This window comes from Podarcis pityusensis (assembly GCF_964106645.2).
Source record: "Podarcis pityusensis genome assembly, chromosome: 8".
Classification (NCBI taxonomy): Eukaryota; Metazoa; Chordata; class Lepidosauria; order Squamata; family Lacertidae; genus Podarcis; species Podarcis pityusensis.
The window spans coordinates 84,078,489-84,103,754 of NC_138033.1; the positions used below are offsets into that span (position 1 = coordinate 84,078,489).

Genomic DNA, 25,266 nt, shown 5'->3' on the forward strand with positions numbered 1-25,266 from the left:
GCGCCCGTCAAAGACAGGGGCAGTATGTGCGGGGCTGAGGCGGGGGTCCAAACCCAGCGCGGGCTGGCAGCTCTCGAGCCTCCCCAGCTAGGCGAGGCAAGTGCAGGGCCAGATCCTCCGGCCCAGAGGCGGCCCGGCCCCTGGCGGCCCCCGTCTCTCCCCGCAGGCCTCCTCCTCCAGCCGGGCGCGGCCCGCTGGTGCTTCGTCACGACGCTCCGCTCGCTGGCTGGCTGCTTCCCCGGCGGCGGCGGGCGGAGGCTCCCAGGCACACAACGCGCGCGCCCTCGGAGCGGCAGCCTTCGGCGTCGGGTGCTCGGCGCTGCCCGCGCAGTCCTTGCAAGCAGCAGCCTCGCTCGCCCGGCCTGGTAAGTGGCGACTTTCTACGGAGGCAGTTGGGGGTACACCTGTTGGGTTTTTGTCTGTCGTAAACCTCTCGAAGACAGGGCGGGGAATAAGCCAGTCCGGCCTGAGCCCCCTTTCCTCCCCAAGCTAGCTAGGAATCGCTCCTTCCTTTCGTTGCATCTACTGCGTAATTAGACTAATTTTGGCGGCCGTCGAGCGGGAGGCGGCTTGGGAAGCGTCGCCCAGGCTAGACCGAGCTGAGCTGCTCCTTTCCGGGGGGTGCTACATAAGGCACCCCCGGCGGACTCTGCCTTGTTGTTCCTCACAGCCAGGAAAGGGCGAGGCCAAGAGCGCCAGTCTCGGCGTCTAACCAACCAGATTAAGCAGGGTTGCCAACTTTTTTCCGGCGCGGCTCCTGTGCCACATGTCGAGCTGGAACTGCGCGCACGAACACAGATGCCGGGATGGCGGTCGCGACTCCGGGGGATAGGAAGCGCTGCTTGACGGCGTGAATCGGGCCCCGTCGGGCTGTTGTTAAAGGCACGGGAGTCCGGCCAAAAAAAGTTGGCAGCTGAGTATCCGAGGGAGGGTCGTCCGCTGGGGTTCGCCAGGGTACAAATTTGGCTCCGACGACCTTTTCCAAGTTCCAGCCCGAGTCTCCTCGAGAGGACTGGCCTCGCTCCCGTCCAGGCCCCTCCGCGAGGTGTTTTGGGGTTGGGCCTCCTCCCTGCTCCCTGGTAAAAGCTAAGAAGGGATCGAGAGCAGCCGAGCTAACGGGTGACAGGCTGGCAGGTCAGCCTCTCCCGGACTGGACGTCCCCGGGGGTCCCCCGAGAGTTGACTAGAGCTCCGACGGGCGTGGCAGCCTCCGGCGTCTAAAGTTTGAAAAGGAGCTTTTATTGGCGCGGGAGCCGCCGAGCGCGTAATTCGCCTTGCAAAGCCTCCCTCGACGGCTGCGGCGCCTTCGGCCGCCCCTGCCAGTGTTGCCCTTCGCGGTTTGCAAGAGGCGATTCCCGGGCGGAGATTCCGGAGCGGGACCACCACCCCCTCTGCACCCCCCCCCCCCGCGCGCAAACCGCGTGACGGCTGCTTCGGACGCGGGGTCGTTAATGCCCGAGTTGCCCTTGGTGGAAATTAAAGTCTTCCACGTATCTGCCCCACTCGTCGTTCTTCCTTTACTTTCAGGGGAGAAGCGGTGCAAAAGGCCCCCGCTTTGTCCGCAACATGAGATCCCGACCTTCAACCCTGCCAGTCAGTGTGGGCAATATATGGGTAGGTGGGCCATTGATCTGACTGCCCAAGGCAACTTCCCGTGCGCCCCTGTGGCTATAAGCCCCCGCCCCCCCAATCTCAGGAGCAAATTTGTCAGACCCACAAACAGTGCAAGGAAGAAAAAGAGGGGCGCTAAGGGGGCGGGAAGGAAGCCCCGGATGTTTTGAGGCTGGGAGGGCGGGGCAGAGGAAGCAAACTCCACTTAGCCCACCTGGGCCAGCTTGAGACTTTCCTGCTGAATCGGGGCCCCAGATCCTGGAAATGGGCTGTAGAGCAGCAACAGAGGCCTCTAGGTCCTTTTCCCTGCTCCAGACTGAATATCCCACCTGCTCTTTGGTGCGGGAAATTGTCAAGGGGGACAAAGCTGAGGGGGTTGGACTAGATGACCCATTGGATCCCTTCCAAGTCCACAGTTCTGTGAATCTATGATTCTGTGCCGTTGGCTGTGATTAAAAGAGAGAAAGAGTGGCACGCAAGGCCCCACTCACAGTCCGCTAAGGGGCATCCTGACCACACTCCTGATTCCCACACTAGGGAAGCAATTTTATGATGGAGATGGGATACTTCCTCCTCCATCAGGAAGGCGTAGGTGTCCATAGCCCCCTCCCCCACCTACTGTAGATAGAGCATAGCCATCACACCTAGTGGTCATCCACCGCCTTGTCCTCCACCAATCTGCCTAAATTCCCTTTAAGGTCAGCCAAGCTGGAAGCCATCATGGCGTCATTGGTTGTGGGAGCAAATTCCTTAGTTTGTGCTGAGTGGGGAAAGTCCTGAGCCTTGCAACATTCTGCTTCCTTGGGTCTCCCCATTTCTAAGCACTTCTTGTGCCGCTGCCAAGTGACTCTCTCACAGCCACAGAAGACCCCTCCTCTTCTTCCCAACTTTTTCCTTCAGCAGTATCTACTATTGGGGGGTGGGGAGGAGAGGTAATCACTCTCCTCACCGCATGGCAAGGGGGCCGCAAGTGGGGGAAGACTCACAGTCTTTATGGGGTGCAAGTGGAAAACCTCAGGGGTGCCATTTCACGCCTGTGCAGCACCAGATCTGTTTGGTGGCCACCATTATCCACATGTTTACTGACAAGGGTGGCGCTGTGGGTTAAACTACAGAGCCTAGGACTTGCCGATCAGAAGGTCGGCGGTTTGAATTCCTGCGACAAGATGAGCTCCCGTTGCTCGGTCCCTGCTCCTGCCAACCTAGCAGTTTGAAAGCACGTCAAAGTGCAAGTAGATAAATAGGTACCGCTCCGGTGGGAAGGTAAACAGTGTTTCCGTGCGCTTCTCTGGTTCGCCAGAAGCGGCTTAGTCATGCTGGCCACATGAACCAGAAGCTGTACGCTGGCTCCCTCGGCCAATAAAGTGAGATGAGCACCGCAACCCCGGAGTCGGTCACTACTGGACCTAATGGTCAGGGGTCCCTTTACCTTTACCTTTAAGGAGTCTCAAAGTGGCTAACAATCTCCTTTCCCTTCCTCCCCCACAACGAACACTGTGAGGTGAGTGAGGCTGAGAGACTTCAAAGAAGTGTGACTAGCCCAGCAGCTGCATGTGGAGGAGCGGGGAATCGAACCCGGTTCACCAGATTACGAGTTCACTTCTCTTAACCACTATACCACACTGGGTCCTTTGGAAACTCCTTTGAAAGGAAAAGATTGTTGGAGGCAGCAGGAGTGCCCACTTGATCCTGTGACCATGGGTGCCCAAGGCAGTGGGTGCCATGCAGTGTACATGGCCCTGGCACCAAAAATTGTGGGTGCCCAGCCCCTTCATGGGAAATTGTGTGGGTGCTTGGGCACCCAGGGCTCCAGGGAGTTGGCACCTAAGGGTGGTTCTGTCTACCAGTTGCTGAAAACCACAGGATGGAAGAGGGATCTTGTGCTTGGGTCCTGCCGCTTGTGGGCTTCCCAGAAGGGGCATCTCTTTGCCAACTGTGAAAACTGGATGCTGGCCTAGGTGGGCCATTGACGTGATACATCAGGCTGTTCTTACATTCTTGTGTTACATTTGGGGCTTTAGGGGGGAAGGTGACTAACATAGGATGCAGATAATTCATCCAGCCTCTCTGCAACTTCCTTTTCATCCTTTAGCACACCTCCCCCGCCCCATGCCATCTACTGGCCCAACTCCCTCCCTAGTTGTTCCGCCTGGCCTTTGGCTTGGAATCAACTTGATTCCCTCTCCCTCTTTCCTTTTTCCTTTCTCCTTCTGTGTTGGAACTCCTTTTGGGGACTTCCCTGGCTTTTTTCTGGCCCATGTAGGACCAAGCCTTGGTGAAGACTTGACGTTTTTATCCCCAGAAAAGTTTTTGATTGAGTTTTTCCACTGAAATGAGGCTTCGTTTTAATGTTGTATTTTAATCTTTTTTTTTAAGCTGTATTTCAATCAATTGTTTTTATATTTGGTGTTAGCCGCCCAGAGCCCGGTCTTGGCTGGGGAGGGCAGGGTATAAATAAAAATTAGTATTAGTTGGTCCCCTGGTACTAATGTGCCTGGCAGTTTGTTTTCATGTTGGTCTTGGTGTTTGTTTACTTTGGTGGGAGATGCTCTCCTTTCCAAACGCCTTGAGCTTTCCAGCTACTTGTTCCTGGAGCCCATGCTCAGTGCAAGCTGGGAGGTTTCCTGTCTTTTTCCTGGCAAAGGAAAGGGATGTTTTACAAGCCATCTGCACTTCGGAGATCAGCTCCCTCCTGGGGCTCAGGGTAAGGCCCAAATGCCCGAGGAGATCAGCTGTCTGGTACCAGTCGCAGGGGTGGGCGGTTCGAATCCCCGTAACGGGGTGAGCTCCCGTTGCTCGGTCCCTGCTCCTGCCAACCTAGCAGTTCGAAAGCACATCAAGTGCTCGTAGATAAATAGGTACCACTCCAGCGGGAAGGTAAACGGCATTTCCGTGCACTGCTCTGGTTCGCCAGAAGCGGCTTAGTCATGCTGGCCACATGACCCGGAAGCTGTATGCCGGCTCCCTCGGCCAGTAAAGCGAGATGAGCGCCACAACCCCAGAGTCGGTCACGACTGGACCTAACGGTCAGGGGTCCCTTTACCTTTACCTTTACCAGTGAGATGGGAAAGAATAGAAGGAGATGCTTCATGCTGAATTGGACAAAGAGGGTGAGAGCCAGAAGGGAGCAGTGGAATGTCCCCAAAGATGCCTGTCCCAGCTGCTGAAGAATCATAGAAACGTAGAGTTGGAAGGGACCCAAATAATACCTGATGAAAGGGGGGACTTTCAGAGGGGGGATTAAGATGCAAATGAGAGTTGCTTGGGGACTCCAGGAAAAATGGGCTGGGGTGGGGAGAGAGGAGGAAGAGGGAATCAGGTAGGAGGCAGAGAGAGCTGAAGGGAATCGTGTCCCCCTTTGGGATATCAACCACGTGGTCATTTTGGTATGCAGTCCATGAGTTGTAAGAATGTTTGCCACACATTTTGAATGAAGCGAAAGCAAATTCCTCTTGACATAGGCAATCCTGTTAAATTAAAATCAGCTTAGCTGTGAGACGAACTGCGAGATCTAGACCTCCAGATTGTTGCGATGGACAGGGGCGCGCTTTTTTGTGTGAGTTGCCCCTCCGGTGATGAGGCAGCTGTGACTCTTTTCCATGTCCGAACAAGTGGCAGCTGTCCATCTCCGGGGTGCAGGTTAGGCTACTGTGGTGCAAGGAGCTGCCCTTGAAGGCTGATCAGAAGCTTCCGCTAGTGTGTGTTGTTCAGTCTGTCTCCTGATAGCATTGGGTTGTGGGGTTCTGCTACTCTTGTGCTCCAGTGTCCCAGCTTCAAAGGTTCAGTGTTAACTGATAAAGAACAACCACTTGGGGACGAAGACTATAAAAATTGGCTCCTGTCCTCCTATCCTATTTCTCCAATCTGCTGAGAGCCCCCTTCTATTCACTTTGCCCCATCCACATAGTGGACCCATCAGACGTTCTGGCAATTTTGGAAATCCTCTGTCAAAGCATTTGTAGGAAGCAACATAACACCTGGCATTTGGTGCCCAGTGCTGGAATGGGTGTGATCCTAACTGGAGATGGTATGGATTTGGCATGTGTGTTTTATTCTGTTCTTTTTAATGAATTTTGTGGCCTAGCCCCAATTTTCAGGATGTAATTTATTTATTTATTTATCTCATGAAATGTGTAGACTGTTTGGTCGTAAAACACACACACACACACTTCAAAGTGTTTACAGAAAGATAAAATAATAAAACTTTCCATAAGAAGAATTAACAACAATAATTTAAAACTTTCAGAAAGTTAAATTAAATATAGACTAAAAACGGATTAAAACTCTCATCAACTTGCTAAACATCTGGACAGACTTGTCCAAAGAAAAATGTTTTCAGCAGGTGCCCAAAAGAGTGCAGGGAACGTTCCAGCTTTATGTCAATGGGAAGGGAATTCTGAAGTGTAGATGCTGCCGCACTGAAAGACCAGGTTCTTCCAAATGGAGAAAAGGTTTGATGTGGCACGTGTAACAGTGCCAGTTCTGCTTATCAAAGCAGTACGTTCAGGATGTCACTGAATGTAGCTCCTCTGAGGAGACCTGTGGAGCCTCCACACCATCATAGTCTACCTTCAAGTTCTACTTAGCTGGGACAGGTGGCCATTGGCCTCAAGCCCTGACTGAGTTTCTCAGGTGTATCTAGCTGGCCACTCTTGGCAACACAGAACTGGACTGAAGATGCTCTTGTGGACCTTTAGGAGGTGGGCCTAGTCCAGATTGGTTGATTATGTTCTTATATTTATATCTCGCCTTCCTTCCATCATGGAACCCAAGGAGGCATGGATGAGGCATTCCCACGTGGTCTCAACCAGGCACTGGCCAGACCTGCCTACCTTCAGCAAAGTAGTGCCCACACATACCCGCAGACCAAACCCCTGGGAATTAGGGAGGGCTAGTGAGGTCGGATCCAGCAGGACAACGCTTAGGTTTTGTTCTGAGGATTGGGAAAACCAGTCCATGCTCATCGTGATGGGAGAGTCTCAGAGAAGTGCCAAGAGGCATGTTGGCTTCCCAAATGCTGATTTCATAAATGGATAAACCAACCAACACAGTCCTGCTTCCCCTCTGGAAAATGTTGGAATGTTGTGGGTAGCAGGAGAGGATATATTGATTAAATATTGTCCTTCCTAACTCATGCTTGTGAGTTTATTCACACAGAAGAGTCCATTCCCCTCTTTACACAGCAGGAAGCTAGTTGCAGATTTGTTGTTGTTGTTTAGTTGTGACTCCATGGACCAGAGCACACCAGGCACTCCTGTCTTCCACTGCCTCCCGCAGTTTGGTCAAACTCATGCTGGTAGCTTTGAGAACACTGTCCAACCATCTCGTCCTCTGTCGTCCCCTTCTCCTTGTACCCTCAATCTTTCCCAACATCAGGGTTTTTTCCAGGGAGTCTTCTCTTCTCATAAGGTGGCCAAAGTATTGGAGCCTCAGCTTCAGGATCTGATTAAGCAATCCAATTTGGCATGCCCAGATTGGAGTATATTTCAGGTAAGACCCCTTTGATTCTCTCCTAAAAGAATAAGGAATAAAAACAGTCTTCTTTTAAAAGTAATAAGAACTTTACTCACATTCAGTTCACAGTTGTATCCCTGAAGGCAGGCTTTAGAGTTACGGAAGAGGGTTTGAGTTCATCCCATGTGGGAACTCATCCCACATGCTGCTAGCTGAGAGCCAGCAGTGCAGTCCAAGAGAAGAAAAGGCATTAAAAGAGGAACGTGGCTGCGTGACTGGACCTTTTGTGGGGTCTGGAAGGGTCACGCACACCTACCTGGTCACATGAAAAGGAAGGATGCTCCAGACCAGGTGTAACAGGAAGTTCAACTGGCTGGACCAACACTCCCCTGCATGTCCACCCTAGGCAAACAGGAAATGTTGTATTTGACTGCTTATGTTACATCCCACAGAAAAGCCTCCCCATCAGCCGAGATGCTTCTAGGGGGATGTAGGAGTTTGTCTTGTGCCAAGCCTAGCCGCTGGTCCATCTAGCTCAGGGACCAGGGTTGTCCACATTAGCAGTGGGAAGCCTCTGAACCTTCCATCCCACCTTCAAGATGTTGCTGGAGCACAGTTCCTTTCACCCCCTGCCCATGGTCCAGGTTGCTGGCTGAAGGTGAGGGTTGCGGGGAGTCCAGCAGACCTGAAGATGCCACTGGTTGAACAAGGCTGTTTTCCAGCCATGGGATGGAACTGGGCACCTTTCTGGGCGCAAAACATTTACCCTTCCAGAGAGCAAAGACCCCTGTTGGGCAAGACTGCAGCAGAGCCTGCCTGCAACAGATCCTGCCCTGGTTGGCTCTCAGCTTAGGAGCACTTCTTTATCCTTAGAGCATTGGAGAGGAGGAAATGAGGAGCCCTTAGTTAAGCTGACAGTCAGGATGGCACAAAGATTGGGGGGGGGGGGAGTCTCCAGCTGATGGGGAAGGGGGCCCCCTTCCAGCTGCCAGATTTATGCAAGTGCCCTGACCTCTTCTCCCCTCCCCCCATTGCCTCACCGCAAAGGAACTTAGGAAATGTCACCCGGCTGCTCTCTGCTCTTCCGTGTTCTGGACATTCAGATCCAGAGTTTTGGGAGCGCGGCAGTGCCAGGGCTGGGCTGCCAGGAAGCTGCCAGGGAAGGCTGAAAGGTCTGTCTTTTCCCACCAAGCAGCCCTCCCTAATGCACTTGTGCATATCCAGGCACACAGTGGATGCCTGGACAGGACAGGGAAGGCCCTTAGCTGGCTGATAAGGTTTGTGCCAGAAAGACTCTGAGAGAAGGCACTGCGGGGCTGGGGCTGGGGAGGAGACTGTCAGCCAGAAAGTTTGAGTTTCTTTTTTAAGTTTGCAGGGTCCTTGTTGCTGCTTCCACTGCCTATGTTGCGCCTCTCATTTCTGAGAAGGCAAGGATGGTGCCCTTTCTGTGCCTTAAAAACTCACTACTTTGTACAGTTCTGGTCGCCTCACCGCCAAAAGGTGTTGGAAAAGGATAAGAAAAGGGCAGCCAAAATGATCAAAGGGGTTTTGTGACACCCCCCAAAAAAGGTTGCAGAGTTTGGGACTTTTCAGTTTAGAACAGAGGTTATCAACCTTTCTGAGTCCATGCTCCCTTGACCAAATACCTGCTTTCAGCGGCACCCCTGTGGGGCTCAGGATCCCAGTTATGTCACCCCTTGCCTGCTGAGCCCTCACCCCTTTTCAAACACCCTCCCTTGTGGGGTGTTCCCTCAGCCTCCTCCCCTCTCCTTGGAAGTCCTCTGGGCAGCCACTGCTGACATCCTGGTCTCTAAGCTATATCCCCTGCCCCAGAGAGAGGTGCCCCACAGGGGCCTGGGCCAGCCCCAGAGGCACCATTTGCCTGGGGAGCTTATAGCCAGGGCTGCTGCAAAAAACAGCTGTGCAAGCCTTTGGGAGCCAGAGATCTGAGAGGACATCTGAGGAAGGAGGGAAGGAAAGAGGGCCAGAGGCCAGTGTTGCCTGTAGCACCCCTGACCACCATTCAAGTCATCCCAGGGTACCACAGCACACTGGCTGAAAACCATTGGTTTAGAGGAAAGGCAAGTAAGAGGCAACATGGTGGAAGTTTGTAAAATGATGCATGGCTTGGAGGAAGGGGAAAGAGGAAAGTTTCCTTCCCTCTCTCACAACACTAGAAACCAGGCTTCCTCAACCTCGGCCCTCCAGATGTTTTGGGCCTGCAACTCCCATGATCCCTAGCTAGCAGGACCAGTGGTCAAGGATGATGGGAATAGTAGTCTCAAAACATCTGGCGGCTGGACTAGATGGGCCATTGGCCTGACCCAGCAGGCTCTTATGTTCTTACAAGGTAAAAAAAAATTCTGCTGTTTGTTCCTTTGTGATGAGTCCTGACTCTTCCATCTTCCTGCATTGGTCCGCCTCCCCAACCCTGCAGGACATTGAGCTTCTGGGTCTCAGGCAGACCCAGACTCTTTCCTGCTTCCTGATCCTGTTAACTTGAGATGCTGCTGGGGGATTGAACCTGCAGAGTGTCTGTTCTGCCACGGAGCTTTGCAGGGAATTCCAGAGCAGGCAAATCCCTCCTCAGCCAGTGGAAGGTTCCTTGGGCGGGGCAAGAGCACTGTCCTTTTGCTCACAGTGTGGCCTGCCAGCTCTAAAGACTCTGGAGAAGTTCCAACATGGGGGAAGAGGGGATCTCGCCACCCCGATTTGAGGGGAGGCACTGAATAGGGACGTGGGTGGTGCTGTGGGTTAAATCACAGAGCCTAGGGCTTGCCAATCAGAAGGTCGGCGGTTTGAATCCCCGTGACGGGGTGAGCTCCCGTTGCTCGGTCCCTGCTCCTGCCAACCTAGCAGTTCGAAAGCACATCAAAGTGCAAGTAGATAAATAGGTACCGCTCCGGCGGGAAGGTAAACGGCGTTTCCGTGCGCTGCTCTGGTTCGCCAGAAGCAGCTTAGTCATGCTGGCCACATGACCCGGAAGCTGTACGCCGGCTCCCTCGGCCAATAAGGAGAGATGAGCGCCGCAACCCCAGAGTCGGCCACGACTGGACATAATGGTCAGGGGTCCCTTTACTTTTACATTTACTGAATAGGGAAAGTCAGTTTGGCGACATCAATTGAATGATGGCTCTTTCAGGGCAAATATAAAAATCAAGAAGCAGTGGCAAATGTTTTATGTATGTGGGCAAGGACTGCCAATCTCCTGGGTGTCCTGTGGGTAGCATAATAGGCTGTGATGATGTTATTAGTCCATAAGAACATATGAAGAGTCTGGATCCTGTTCTCACAGTGGCCAACCAGATGCCCACAAGCAGGATTTGAGCACAAGAGCACTCGCCCCTCCTGCGGTTTCCAGCAATTGGTAATAATAATAATAATAATAATAATAATAATAATAATAATAATTTATTACTTATACCCCGTCCATCTGGCTGAGTTTCCCCAGCCACTCTGGGCAGCTCCCAATCGAGTGTTAAAAACAGTACAGCATTAAATATTAAAAACTTCCCTAAACAGGGCTGCCTTCAGATGTCTTTTAAAGATAAGATAGCTGCTTATTTCCTTCCCATCCGTTCTACAGAGCGGGCGCCACTACTGAGAAGGCCCTCTGTCTGGTTCCCTGTAACCTCACTTCTCGCAATGAGGGAACTGCCAGAAAGAAGGCCCTTGGCGCTGGATCTCAGGCTGAACAATGGGGGTTATTATTGTACCTTGTGAGATAGGTGAGGCTAAGAGGCAGCAACAGGCCCAAAATCACCCAGCGACCTTCATGACTGAATAAGGACTTGAACCCTGGCCTCACAGGTCCAACGCTCTCTTGTAGCTGGTGAGGAATAAATAACCTCTGAGCCCCAAAGCACCATCTGCACTGGGACCTGGCCTCTTACCCATTGCAGAAGCAGCCACCTTGCTCCAGCCTCCCTCTGCTGAGAACACATCATTCTGCTCCTGGGCCTGGCTCTGAGGTTCCTGTTTGGTTCCCAGCCCCCTGCTCCTCTGCAGCTCTCCCACATGCACACCAGAGCACGATGAGTAGGCTAATCCTGCTTTTAATCGCAGATTATGCATCCCATGACCCCCTCCCTGTCTATCAGAACCAGGCAGTGCGGCTTCCCCTTCACAGAGGACCCGGGTTCCAGGGCTAGCCCAATATATTTGGGTGCCTAGTGCAAAATTCCCCCCTTCGCTCCCTCCCCATTACACACAGAGAAATTGACATGGGTCCTAGTCCATAGTGGATTTCTCTCCATTGCAGTGAGCAAGCATGCTCTTGTTTCATGGCCCCTTGGTTTCAGGGGACCTCACACAAGAAAACATACAGGTGGCTTGTTATATTATGTTGCTGTTTATTTATATGCCGCCTTTCAGCCAGAAAGCCGGCTCCCAAGAATAAACAAGTACAGTGATGCGAATGACAAAATATTGCAGTACAGCAAACATACCAGCATGCCAATACAATCCTATACAAGTCTAAACTAAACGCCTGACATTGCCAAAAAGACAGCTGATTATTCCCCACAAAAACGCTGAGAGAGCAAGAATGAGAACGGCTAACAGATTGAGGGTGAATCCTGACAAGACGGAAATACTGTTTTTGGGGGACAGGAGGCGGGCAGGTGTGGAGGATTCCCTGGTCCTGAATGGGGTAACTGTGCCCCTAAAGGACCAGGTGCGTAGCCTGGGAGTCATTTTGGACTCGCAGCTGTCCGTGGAGGCACAGGTCAAATCTGTGTCCTGGGCGGCTGTTTACCAGCTCCATCTGGTATGCACGCTGAGACCCTGCCTGCCCGCGGACTGCCTTGCCAGAGTGGTGCATGCTCTGGTTATCTCCTGCTTGGACTACTGCAATGCGCTCTACGTGGGGCTACCTTTGAAGGTGACCCGGAAACTACAACTAATCCAGAATGCGGCAGCTAGACTGGTGACTGGGAGCGCCAAGACCACATAACACTGGTCTTGAAAGACCTACATTGGCTTCCAATACGTTTCAGAGCACAATTCAAAGTGTTGGTGCTGACCTTTAAAGCCCTAAACGGCCTTGGTCCAGTATACCTGAAGGAGCGTCTCCACCTCCATCGTTCAGCCTGGACACTGAGGTCCAGCGCCGAGGGCCTTCTGGTGGTTCCCTCACTGCGAGAAGCCAAGTTACAGGGAACTAGGCAGAGGGCCTTCTCGGTAGTGGCACCCGCCCTGTGGAACGCCCTCCCACCAGATGTCAAGGCAATAAACAACTATCTGACTTTTAGAAGACACCTGAAGGCAGCTCTGTTCAGGGAAGCTTTTAATGTTTAATAGGTTATTGTATTTTAGTTTTCTGTTGGAAGCCGCCCAGAGTGGCTGGGGAAACCCAGCCAGATGGGTGGGGTATAAATAATAAATTCTTCTTCTTATTATTAACTTCAGCAGCAGTTCGTCCTTGTAAGGGTCCCAGGCAGCCTTCAGTTGAGAGGCAGCTCAGCTCAGTAGCGATTGGCACAGGCACCGGAGAGGTCAAGAAGCCGGTTTGCAGCGCCTCCTCTCTCCCACTGAACAGCAGGAGCTGCCTGGAATGCTGAACCCTGTTTGGGGGTGGCTGAGATCCAAGGCAAGGCTGGGATGCAACACGCCCAGCTGTGTAGCTTGCAACAGCAGAGGAAATGTGTGTATCTGGACTTCGTTTTTCCACCTCGTTCTGTTCAGCAGGAAACATCAGTCCAGCTGCTGACGCTTTGTCCCACCAGCTTGAAACACTCCCGCCTGCATCCGAAGCTTCTAACAAACTAGACAGTCAGTGACTTGTCTCTGGTTGCTTGTTTGCAGGAAGCAGGACTGGCCCGTTATATTGTGCTGCCTGAGGTGGAGGGCGACACGGGGTGCATCCAGAAGCTGGCTGACTTCAGGAACATTTGTGGGAATGTTCAGAGATGCAGGAGAGCATATATTGTTTGATTATAGCCTTTCCAACTTGTGTTAACAAGTTCACAATTTAGCAGAGTAACATTCCCCTTTGTAAACTCACAGCGGATGCATTTGCTCAGGCTTGCTAAAGCGTCTATAATAACTGTTCTGGTATTTTCCCCTTATTCCCTCATAAAAGATAAGACACGACAGTCTTCTATAAAAGTATAAAAAGAGTTTTCTCACATTCTATTCAAAATTGGACCCCAGAAGGCAGACTTAGCTTAGAAAAGTAACATACACCTGGAAACTATCTCATAAGGAGACAGTCCCTTTGTCCTCTCTTGGCTAGAAGCCAAGAGAGCATCTTTGGCTAAGCAGATGTTGCTCCTTCAATGCATGTAGTCAAAGATGGCTGCCCTGTCCTGTGCTTTTGTCGTTACCCGCACAGGTGAGGCCACGCCCACCTCTAGTCACATGCAGAGGAAGTCTGTCCCAGCCCAGAAGGAAACGGGAAGTTTACCTGCTGGCTGGACAAACATTCCTCCCCATGTGTAAACATGTTCACTCTAGGAATGTTGTACTTGACTGCTCTTGTGTTTCACATCCCACAACATAGAATTTGGGCTTCTCTTCTAGGGCATCTTTGCAAATCTCCAGGTGGAACCTGCTCTGCCTCCTTCACCTGTGGCTCAGATGCCAGCTTTGGAAATGGAAAATTCTGAGTGGGGCTGTGGTGAGGACATACCCTTTCTGGCGACTGGCCTAGAAGCAAAAATAGCAGCAGCCAGGCCAGTTTTGGGGTGATGGTGATGGTTTTGTGCTCGCTTGCTCTCTTCCTTGCAGATCGCCAATGCCAGGAAGGAGCTTCTGTCGTCTGCCTTGCGAAAAGGGCATATCTAGGCCAGACGGACATTCTATATAGAAAAAGGGTGTGGGGCTGTGTGTGTTTTTGTGTGCGTGTGTGTGTTGCTTTTTCCCTGAGCCTGACTGCACTCAGCTCTCTCCTTATGGCAGTTTCCGTGCCATTAACTTGGTGGCTCCTACATTAAGATTTCATTGTCTCTAATGGACTCTGCTGAAAAGGGAGAGGGGGGAGGGGCACTTCCTTGAGCCCCTCCGCCGCCGCCGCCACTGCCGCCCTCAGAAATCCATGGGAAACTTGTGGCTTTGAGCTGCCAGTCGCTTGTGATTCAATAGAAGCTCTTCAGATGGAAGGAGAGAAGTGGACACACCTCCGTTTACTCCAATGCGCTCCAACTGCTGCTTTGAGGAGTGTGGTGTCTGCACATTAGCCACACTCCATTTCTCTCTCCTGTGAGATGCTCTGCTTGATGCAGTTTCCCCCCAAACCAGCTTCAATCTGATTTGATGGAGGGGTAAAGAAAAACCACCGAGCCTAAGGTTTGCCAATCAGAAGGTCAGCGGTTCGAATCCCCACGACGGAGTGAGCTCCCGTTGCTCGGTCCCTGCTCCTGCCAACCTAGCAGTTCAAAAGCACGTCAAAGTGTAAGTAGATAAATAGGTACCACTCCGGTGGGAAGGTAAACGGCGTTTCCGTGTGCTGCTCTGGTTCGCCAGAAGCGGCTTAGTCATGCTGGCCACATGACCCGGACGCTGTACGCCGGCTCCCTTGGCCAATAAAGCGAGATGAGCGCCACAACCCCAGAGTCGGCCACGACTGGACCTAATGGTCAGGGGTACCTTTACCTTTAAAGAACAACCTAACTGGGTTTAAGGGGGTAGTGTGGTTACAGCCTTGGCTACTAGCCAGGATGGGGCTGCTCTGCCTCCCCAGGTAGAGGCAGCAATTTTTCTGAGTATTGGTTGTTGGAAACCAGCAGAGGAGAGAGTTGCTTTAGTGCTGGTCCCGCTTGCAGGTTTCCCAATACAGTAGAGGCATCTGGTCAGTCACTGTGAGAACAGGATTCTGGACTAGATGGGCCACTGGCCTGATCCAGCAGGTCTTTCTGACTTTCTTGTGTTTCTGTGCTGTTTCTCTTTTCAGGGAATTGTTTTAAACAGTCTTTAAATGTATTGGATTTAAGTCCAGTCACTGGCGCAACTTTTGCTCCTGTGTCAAGGTTGTGGCACAACTTCGCATTTCTTCCTCTGCCCTGTTGTGTGAAGTGTTTGGTCCTCTGCGAAACTGCATTTTGGCTCAGAAGAGTGTGGTTAGAACACCTCCTGCATCTCTGGGTTTCATAAAAAGGTAAAGGGACACCTGACCATTTGGTCCAGTTGTGGCCGACTCTGGGGTTGCGGCGCTCATCTCGCTTTATTGGCCGAGGGAACTGGCGTACAGCTTCCGGGCCATGCGGCCAGCATGACTAAGCCGCTTCTGGCAAACTAGAGCAGTGCACGGAAATGCCATTTACCTTCCCGCCGGAGTGGTACCTATTTATCTACTTGCACTTTGACATGCTTTAGAACTGCTAGGTTGGCAGGAGCAGGGACCGAGCAACGGGAGCTCACCCCGTCATGGGGATTCGAACCGCCGACCTTCTGATCGGCAAGTCCTAGGCTCCGTGGTTTAACCCACAGTGCCACCCGCGTCCCTCTGGGTTTCATAGAATAACAGAATTGCAGAGTTGGAAGGGTCATCGAGTTCAACCCCCTGCTATGCAGGAATCACAGCTAAATGTATGGGAGGAAAGCTACTTTATGTCCCAGCCAGACCCACAAGGCTTTTTGCTCATGCCCATGAGTGCCCCAGAGGCTCCCTGCCAGTGCCACTGGTGGTGCCCTCCCTGGTCATTGGTGTCACATGCACCCTGTAAAAGTGCTAGGTGTCCAGCAGGCATCCTGGAGCCCCAGGCACCCATTTCCAGGGGCTCCTGGGACTCTAGAAGGAGCTGAAGGGCAGCGCAACATGGTGGGTGATGCCAACAGAGGACATGCAGGTGAACTGAGGAGTCACAAGGTGGCAGGTGGCACCCGGCCCAGGTCTACTGGGGACTTGAGGATATGCACTTCCAAGTTGGCAGCATGACTGGCATACCTGTACCATATGTGTTGTATTGGTCAGTGTCAGACTAGGACTGGGAGACGGAGGATTGAATCTCCACTTGGCGAGGAAGCTCGCTGGATGACGTTGGGGGGGGCAGTCCTTGCCTCTCAGTCTGACCCACCTCACAAGTTTGTTATGGGGATTACATGAGGTGCGGGGAAAATGAAAATGCCACTTTGATCTCTTTGGAGAAACAGGTAGGATAAAAATGCGAAACACTGACCACGAACAATGAAAGATATTTTTTTCCACATTTATTATGCTATTTATTGTGATGCACATGAGAAAACTCGGTATACTTATTTGGAAAACGTCCTTGTTTGTAAAACCCAATAAAAAGCAAACAAACAAGCCTTGGGCAGGTCGGGGGGGTTCCTGGTGCAAGGCCCGACGGGCGCCTCCGCGCCCTCCCTGCCTGCGGGCCCCTCGCTGGGCGAGTCCGGCCGGCCCCTCCGGCTGCTTCTGGAACTTGTGACCCGGCCGAGCGCGCTTCTGGCACCGTCAGCGGCTTTTCCATCGCCGCGGCCTCCTGACCCCGCGAGCTCGGGCAGCCGGGAGAGGAAGGGAGCGAGGCGGGGAAGGCCCGGGCCGACTGCCTCTCTCTCTCCTCGGCTGTCGGAAGCGCCCTCCCCGCGGCTGCCGGTCCCCGCTGGTGGGAACTCTGGACGCGCTCAGAGGCACCCTTGGGGCTGGCCGGGCGCCCGCGGCTTCTCCCTATCTGCTCGCAGCCGGCGGGCCGGGCGGGGCGCCGCGAGGTCGGAGGGGCGCGAGCCGGGCGGGCCCCTGCCTGGGCGCGCCAGATAAGCACCGCCGGCCTCTTCCGAGGGCGCTCAGCACCAGTCGAAAGGCAGCCCAAGCGCCATTGCGCGCCTCCGCCCCGTCGGGCGCTCTCGGCTCGCTTTGAGTATTTCCTATGTAGCTTCTCCGGGGCAGAGGTCTCGACTGCTGCCCTAGGAGACCTCTGCGCCACGAGGACGTTAACAGAAACGCGGCTTGAGTGGAGCAAAACCAGTTCACACGGCGGAGCTCCGGCAACCTTCCTCCGCGGGTTTTGGACTCCGATTCACATCTGCGCCCCTGGCGCTGCTGGCTCGGACCGATGCATCCCAAAATATCTGGAAGGGGTCTTTGGGTGTGGCAAAGACCAGCGGACCCATGCCTTTGTGCCAAGGGGCGCTTCGTCCAAGTCGCTGCAGAGCCACTGGAAATGCAGCGGGGGAGGGTCTGCATAGCAGTTGGAGGGGGAAACGTGTTGAATGAGGCGTTGCTGCCGCTGTGCTGACCCTTTTAGACCACCTGGGCAAAGATGCAGAGTGATGGGTGCATCTCTTTCGCCAACCTGGTGTCCTCCATGTGTTTTGGACTACAACTCCCATCAGCCCCAGTGACATGTGGCTGTGCCTCATACAGGGCTGATGGGAGTAGTAGTCCAGAACATCTGGAAGGCACCAGGCTGGTGCAGAATCACCCTTTCAAGTTTATTGACAGCTTGGGTCGTATACCAGCCCCTTGTGAAAACCACTAGGTGGGCTGACACCTTGTTAAACTATGGAACTCTCTGCCACAGGAGGCAGTGATGGCCACCAGCTTGGTCGGCTTTAAAAGAGGGCTAGCCTTATACTCCTCCATGAATTTTTCCATGGCCACAATGGCTTTGCTCTGCCTCTATTTTTTCCCCATGGTCAGAGGCGGCGATGCTGGAAACCGCAAGAGGCTGTTCTTGTGCTCAGGTCCTGCTTGTGAGTTTCCTGTTATGGGTGTCTGGTTGGCCACTGTGAGAACAGGATGCTGGACTAGATGGGCCATTGGCCTGATCCAATTGTTACGTTTTGTGAGGAAGGGAATCTCCCTTTTGCCAGTGCCTTCCCAGAAGCCTAGGGATGCGGGTGGCGCTGTGGGTTAAACCACAGAGCCTAGGACTTGCCGATCAGAAGGTCGCCAGTTCGAATCCCCGTGACGGGGTGAGCTCCCATTGTTCGGTCCCAGCTCCTGCCAACCTAGCAGTTCGAAAGCACGTCAAAGTGCAAGTAGATAAATAGTTACCGCTCTGGCAGGAAGGTAAATGGTGTTTCCGTGCACTGCTCTGGTTTGCCAGAAGCGGCTTAGTCATGCTGGCCACATGACCCAGAAGCTGTACGCCAGCTCCCTCGGCCAGTAAAGTGAGATGAGCCCTGCAACCCCCGAGTCGGCCACGACTGGACCTAAGGGTCAGGGGTCCCTTTACCCTTTACCTTTACCTCCCAGAAGCCTTACCTGAGGAGCCAACTTGGTGATGCGGTTCAGAGCACCTCAGCAGCTGGCTCATGCAAAAGTCCTCCCCCCCCCCCAAGAGCCGCCTCATAAGCCCTCTTGAGAACAAAGGGACGTGTCTTCCTCACCCAGTCCTCCTTGCCCTCCCCTTGACTTTCTGAGCCTATGGAAAATGCCTATGGAAAATCTGAGTGTCTGGATGCTGCCAGGCCTGAGTGGCTGGCCTCTCCGGCACACACAATGTGCCCTTCATGCTCCCTGCCTGCTAACGCTGCCGCCGCACACAGATGGGCTTTCAGGCCAGATGAATGGGACACGCCTGGTCCCAGCATCTTCCACAGGGGATTCCAGATGCCTCCGCAATCCCCTGCCGTCCAGGAAAGAGCTTTTCTGTTTAGCTGCAAGGACGTGAGGCAACTAAGTCACAGAGAGAAGGGCGGCAGAAAGAGACACGCTGCCCTTCCTGATTTCACCCAACTTTTTCTAGAGGCTCGTTCCTTCTGCAATCATTGCAGGACAAATTCTGGAGGCAACAGCACCTTAAAAACTTAACAGGTTTATTGTGGTTGGGACTTTTGTGGACCAGAGGCAAAGCAGGCACAATAACTCTGGTAGCCCTTTAGGTATCTATTTGCTGCAGAAGCAGCCGCTCAGAACAACCTCTCTTTCCTGGTCAGTACCAGCCAGTTCAGACCCCATGAGGGTACACATGACATTATTATTATTTTGCCCCAACATACATCACTTTACCCTTGTTGACACTGAATTGCATTTGCCATTTTACCGTCCATTCACTCTGTTTGGAGAGGTCCTTTCGCAGTTCTTTGCAACATCTCTTTCTTTTAACAGCCCTGAACAATTCAGTGTCAGCAGCCATATTTGGCATCATCTTCGCTGCTCACTCCTAACTCTGGATCCTTTAGGAACAAGCTGTGCATGTTTGAGGGAGGGGCAAGGTGAGCGTTAGGGCAGCCCTCTGCAACCAGATGTGCTGGTGGGCTGATGGGGAGTTACAGTCCAAAACATCTGGCGGGCACCACCAGACACGAAAAGGTTGTGCTAGGATGTAGTTGCACCTTTGAAACTTTGCACTTTTTGATGCAGCCTTTCCTTTTGTTTCTAAAATGGTTACATAGCTTTTCTATTCAAAAAGACACAAATTATACATATACATTTGCCAGCAGAATGATTAAAAAACAAAGCTATGGAGGCAGGAGTGCCATCTTACCTCCGTGACCATGGGTGCCTGGGGCCACGGGTGCCATGCAGCAGGCATGACCTTGGCACGGAATTTTGTGGGTGCCCCAGGGAATTGGCACCTATGCATGGAGGAGAGGGCTATTAATGGCTGCTAGCCACAATGGCTCGGCTCTGCCTCCACAGTTGGAAGCAGCAATGCTTCTGAATCCCAGTTGCTGGAAACCAAAGGAGGGGAGAGTTGCTCTTAGAATAGAATAGAATAGAATTTATTATTTATATCCCGCCCATATAGGGACGCGGGTGGCGCTGTGGGTTAAACCACAGAGCCTAGGACTTGCCAATCAGAAGGTTGGCGGTTCGAATCCCCGTGACGGGCTGAGTTCCCATTGCTTGGTCTCTGCTCCTGCCCACCTAGCAGTTCAAAAGCACATCAAAGTGCAAGTAGATAAATAGGTACCACTCCGGCGGGAAGGTAAACAGCATTTCCGTGTGCTGCTCTGGTTCACCAGAAGTGGCTTAGTCATGCTGGCCACATGACCCGGAAGCTGTACGCTGGCTCTCTCAGCCAGTAAAGCGAGATGAGCGCCGCAACCCTAGAGCCGGCCACGACTGGACCTAACGATCAGCGGTCCCTTTACCTTTACCCCACCCATCTGGCTGGGTTTCCCCAGCCACTCTGGGCAGCTTCCAACAAAGTATTAAAATACAGTGGTCTGTTAAACATTAAAAGCTTCCCTAAAGAGGACTGCCTTGAGATGTCTTCTAAAAGTCTGGTAGTTGTTCTTCTCTTTGACATCTGGTGGGAGAGCGTTCCACAGGACAGGTGCCACTACCGAGAAGGCCCTCTGCCTGGTTCTCTGTAACTTTGCTTCTCTCAGTGAGGGAACCGCCAGAAGGCCCTCGGCGCTGGACCTCAGTGTCTGGGCAGAATGATGCAGGTGGAGATGCTCCTTCATGTCCACTGGACCGAGGCCGTTTAGAGCTTTAAAGATCACCACCAACACTTTGAATTGTGCTTGGAAACGTAATGGGAGCCAATGTAGGTCTTTCAAGACCTGTGTTATGTGGTCCTGGCGGCCGCTCCCAGTCACCAGTCTAGCTGCCGCATTCTGGATTAGTTGTAGTTTCCGGGTCACCTTCAAAGGTAGCCCCACATAGAGCGCATTGCAGTAGTCCAAGGTCCTGCTCATGAGTTTCCCACAGGCATCTGACTGGCCACTGTGAGAACAGGATCCTGGGCTCAATGGGCCACTGGCCTCAGGGGTGGTTTTAGGGTGGTGCGGCCGATGTGGTTGCACTGAGTGCTACAATGCGCTGCAGGGGGCACCACAACAATGGTGTAGAACAGAGCGCAAAAGGGGGGGGCACTGAATTTTAGCCTTGCCCAGGGTGCCTCTGAAATTTTAGAGCCCAAAGTCCACTACTGCAGGCCTGATCCAGGGGGCTTTTCTTACGTTCTTGAGTTCTTAAGGCAGCCATACAGAAATCCCTTTGTTTCATCTGTGGCTAATGGCTGCATTCTGTTCCTTTATGTAGCTGTTTGCTATTGTGGATATGTCACTATTGCCTGTTATGAGAGAAGGGACAAAACCAAATTCCACTTCCTCTGGGCCTGGGACTCTCTGTGGGCTTCGACGTGTGGACCTGAACTATCATGGAGTTACCTTTGCGCAGATGCACCTTGAGAAAAGCTCTGTATCATTGTTACCTAAATATTCCTTCTGTTTTTCCTGCGAAATGATCTTCCTCATGGGTCTTTCCAAGTGTCTGCTCTTTGCTCTTCTTCCTCCCTTTCTCTTTGAAGCAAAAAGTTAGGGGCCTAGGAGGCTGCCTTAAAAGGTAAAGGACCCCTGACAGTTAAGTTGAGTCGTGAAGGACTCTGGGGTTGCGGCGCTCATCTCGCTTTACTGGCTGAGGGAGCCAACGTTTTGTCTGCAGACAGTTTTTCCGGGTCATGTGGCCAGCATGACTAAGCCGCTTCTGGCGAAACCAGAGCAGTGCACGAAAACACTGTTTACCTTCCCGCTGGAGTGGTACCTATTTATCTACTTGCGCTTTGTGCTTTCGAACTGCTAGGTTGGCAGGAGCAGGGACCGAACAACGGGAGCTCACCCCGTCGCGGGGATTCGAACCGCCGACCTTCCGATTGGCAAGCCCAAGGCTCAGTGGTTTAGACCACAGCGCCAACCAAACCCTTGGCCTAGCTGGCTTAATATTTGCTCTCTGGAATTCCAGACAGGGAATCTTTCCCAGCCCAACATGGAAGTTCCAGCCGGAATGGAACCAGGGATCTTCTGCATGCAAGGCAGATGCTTTTCCCTTGAGCTTTGGCCCTGCTAGTGACAAGCAAGCACCAGGGTGAGCAAGAACCACCCACCCACCTCAGCACTGCTGCCTTCTCCTCCTTCCAGAAAGCAGGCTGCTCATTAGGGCTTGCTCTGCTTCTCAGCCGAGCGCCTCCGCCCGCCTGGCTGTTGCCAGGGCCTTCCTCTGGAGCCTTCCCTGGGGGCTGCCGCTTGCAACAAAAGGGCTCATTACCTCTTCCTTGGCTGGCAAGTGCCAGGCGGGCGCGAGAGGCGGGCATGGATCAGTTGCTGGTCACCAGCCCAGAGACAGGCCTCTCTGGCAGACCCAGACCCAGCGGAGCCAGTTCCCCTCCACTGAGCTAAGAGAGAGACCCCCACATGTTCTCACAGGCACAGGGCCCCTGCTCAGCAGCTCTTTCTGAAATTTTGGGTTGCTGTGATTTTACTGAGTTGGATTCATTGCTCCATAAATTAATGGTTCTGGTTTGCTTTATTTATGTGCTTGATTTTCCAGTGTTTACAGCATTTGTTTCCCCTCCCCTATTGTGACTGTGGTGAGCCGCTTTGAGCCCAGTGTTTGTTGTTGGGGAAGTGGAATGAAAACGTTAAAATAGTAGGAATCTGTGCAAAGAATACAGATAACACAAGCAGCGTAATGAGAACTATTGGAAGGTACACTTCAGGTTACAGACTCCGCTAACCCAGAAATAGTGCTTCAGGTTAAGAACTTTGCTTCAGGATAAGAACAGAAATTGTGCTCCGACGGCGCGGCGGCAGCAGCAGGAGGCCCCATTAGCTAAAGTCGTGCTTCAGGATAAGAACAGTTTCAGGTTAAGAACGGACCTCCGGAACGAATTAAGTACTTAACCCGAGGTATCACTGTATTTTAATTTGTCATGTATTGTGCTCTTTTATGTTTGTTCCTTTATCTTTTCTTCATTTGTTGTTTCTGCTCATTGGTATCATTTTCTGTTTTATAGGTTATGTATATTTGTCTATGTGAAAAAGAATAAAGATTTTCTTAAAAAAACCCAAAACGTTAAAATTGAATAAGAGTCAAATAACACGCATGAAAATGGGTGGGGGGAAGAGCCTGTTAGTTGAACACAGCTGGGAAAAAGGGACTCAGTTTGTAAATAATTGTTTGTGGTGCTGCTGCTGCTCGGTTGATCTCAGATGCTGTCCCTCCATTGGTTTCTGTTATGTACTGAAGTTCTCACCCTGGGCCAGCAGGGTACTCAGGTCCACATATGCAAATAAGGAATTGAAAGTGACGTTCAGTGATTGGATAGTTACAGAAAGTTGTTACAGCTGCGTTGTACTGGAGCTCTATATAAGCAGGTTGGCTGAACCCTTCAGTTCAGTTCTGTTCTGGCCTGTGAGTAAACAAGAGCTGTTTGAAGAATCGCTGTGTCGTCTGATATGTTCACCCACAACTTAACAGTTTCCTGCTGGGACAGCTCTGGGTCTTCTGATTTGTGTTCAGTTAGGAGGAACTTTCTGACGGTGAGAGCTATTCAGCAGAGGAACGGACTCTCTTGGGAAGTGGTGGACTCTCCTTCCTCGGAGGTTTTTAAACAGAGCTTGGCTGGCCATCTGCCAGGGGTTCTTTTGCTGTGATTCTTGCATTTCAGGGGGGTTGGATTAGATGACCCTCGGGGGTCCCTTCCACCTTTACAGTTCTATGATTCTGTCTCCACGGATGGATTTGTGAAGATGGTGTCCCATCAGGCATTCCATCATTCTCAGCAGGTGAATGAATCAAGCACCTGGGCCTGCCCCAAATTTCCGCTTCTCCGTGTGCTTCAGGCTCTGAGGCTGAAGGCACTTCTGAGACCTACCTACCCCCAGCTTACAAGCTGGGCAGCTTTGGAGCTGCTCACCCATTTGTGTGTTTTTGGTGTGTGTTTTTTAAAAAAATAAATAATTTATTTAACATACAGTGGTACCTCTGGTTAAGTACTTAATTCGTTCCGGAGGTCCGTACTTCACCTGAAACTGTTCTTAACCTGAAGCACCACTTTAGCTAATGGGGCCTCCCGCTGCCGCCGCGCCCCCGGAGCATGATTTCTGTTCTCATCCTGAAGCAAAGTTCTTAACCTGAAGCACTATTTCTGGGTTAGCGGAGTCTGTAGCTTGAAGCGTACAGGTACCACTGTAATTGTTAAAAAAATATAAGCAAAATATTGCAAATACATACATACATACATACATATTTCAAATAAGCACATATATATGAAAAAAGGAACCAAAGAGAAAAGAAGAAGAAAAAATTAAGAGAAAAGAAGAAGAAAAGTTGGAATAATTTCTTCCAAATTTATTCTACAAATATCTCAATATGAAAATAATAATAAAATTTCATTGGTTGACTTCCATCGCTTACACTGCACTTCCTATATACATTTTAAGCAAGATTGTATCTGTCATTCCGTATTTTCCCCATATCATCTCACACAAATATTCTAATCAATAAGTTTTCTAAATCTTTCATAAATCTATCCTAAACACAACCGATACCTTACATTTAATCCTTGTCTACATAAATAATCATTTATTTATTTTTCCATTTTTTTTAATTAATTTTCAACATTTATCACAAACATAATGTATATAACACACAAAAAGAAACATACATTGCAATACTAAAGAAAAATAAAACAAAAATAATAGACTTATTACTTCTGAAACTCAATTTAACTTTCATTGTTAACTGACTTCCTCAAATCCCCCCCCAACTGAATTTCATTGAATTGCTTTGTAACAGCTCTCCAAAATCATATTTCTCATAAAATTAACTCCTTCAGTTTACTATCCTCTTCTCTTTTCTTAATAATCTAGTCCATAATCTTTTAGAATTCATTCTTATTCTAGTCCTAGGCCTGTTTGGTACTTTCAAGTAACTTCTAACATCTTATCTTACAATATTTACAGAAATAATCATTTAGACATTTCCATTGTTTCTGGATTATATTTTTTGGTTTTTGTCTTATATTTTGTTGTTGTCTCTCCTTGCAGAAGGAGCCGCTCATCCAAGTCCCAGCCAAGCCAGTAGGGATGGGAACAGCCAGGTGAGCAGGTAAGTGATCCCCACACCTATTTCCCCATCTCTAACAGAGGCTGGCTCTTTGCGGCCTCCCTCCATGTGAATCTTCCCCCCCCCCAAAAAAAAATTTCTTTTATTGATTTTCCATATTTATAAACAAACACAAATACACAAACAAACAAACATCTTAAATATAGTAATTCCACTTTTGTTTACATTGTTGGATGACTTCCTTGACTCCCCCAAACTGAGTTTCAGTGTATATCATTGTAACAGTTTTCCAAAACTATTTTCACATAAAATATACTTAGGCAATTAACTTCTTTCTTTTCATTTTCACATTAGACATAGTATTCTATAATATCACATATTTAAATCCTAGGCCAATGGTGCTTGCAAATATTTCTATTTAGATTATCTTAGCATATTTGGTTAAAATAGTCTTTGAATTTCTTCAATTCCTCCTGGTACTCCTCCTCCTTCTGGTCACAGACTCTTCCGATCAGGTGG

General features: G+C 51.1%; 1 protein-coding gene across 5 annotated transcripts in view; it reads left to right on the plus strand.

The window, feature by feature from the left end:
* DMTN (dematin actin binding protein) overlaps positions 1 to 25,266 on the plus strand; it is a 61,046-nt gene that overhangs the window by 2,910 nt on the left and 32,870 nt on the right. For 4 of the 5 annotated variants that reach the window (XM_081017522.1, XM_081017523.1, XM_081017520.1 and 1 more), the window contains exon 2: positions 24,729 to 24,789. The gene's annotated coding sequence lies outside the window, so the exon portion shown is untranslated. Of the gene's footprint in view, positions 1 to 245; positions 366 to 24,728; positions 24,790 to 25,266 lie in introns of those variants that run through there. The other variant, XM_081017521.1, reaches the window with a different exon arrangement.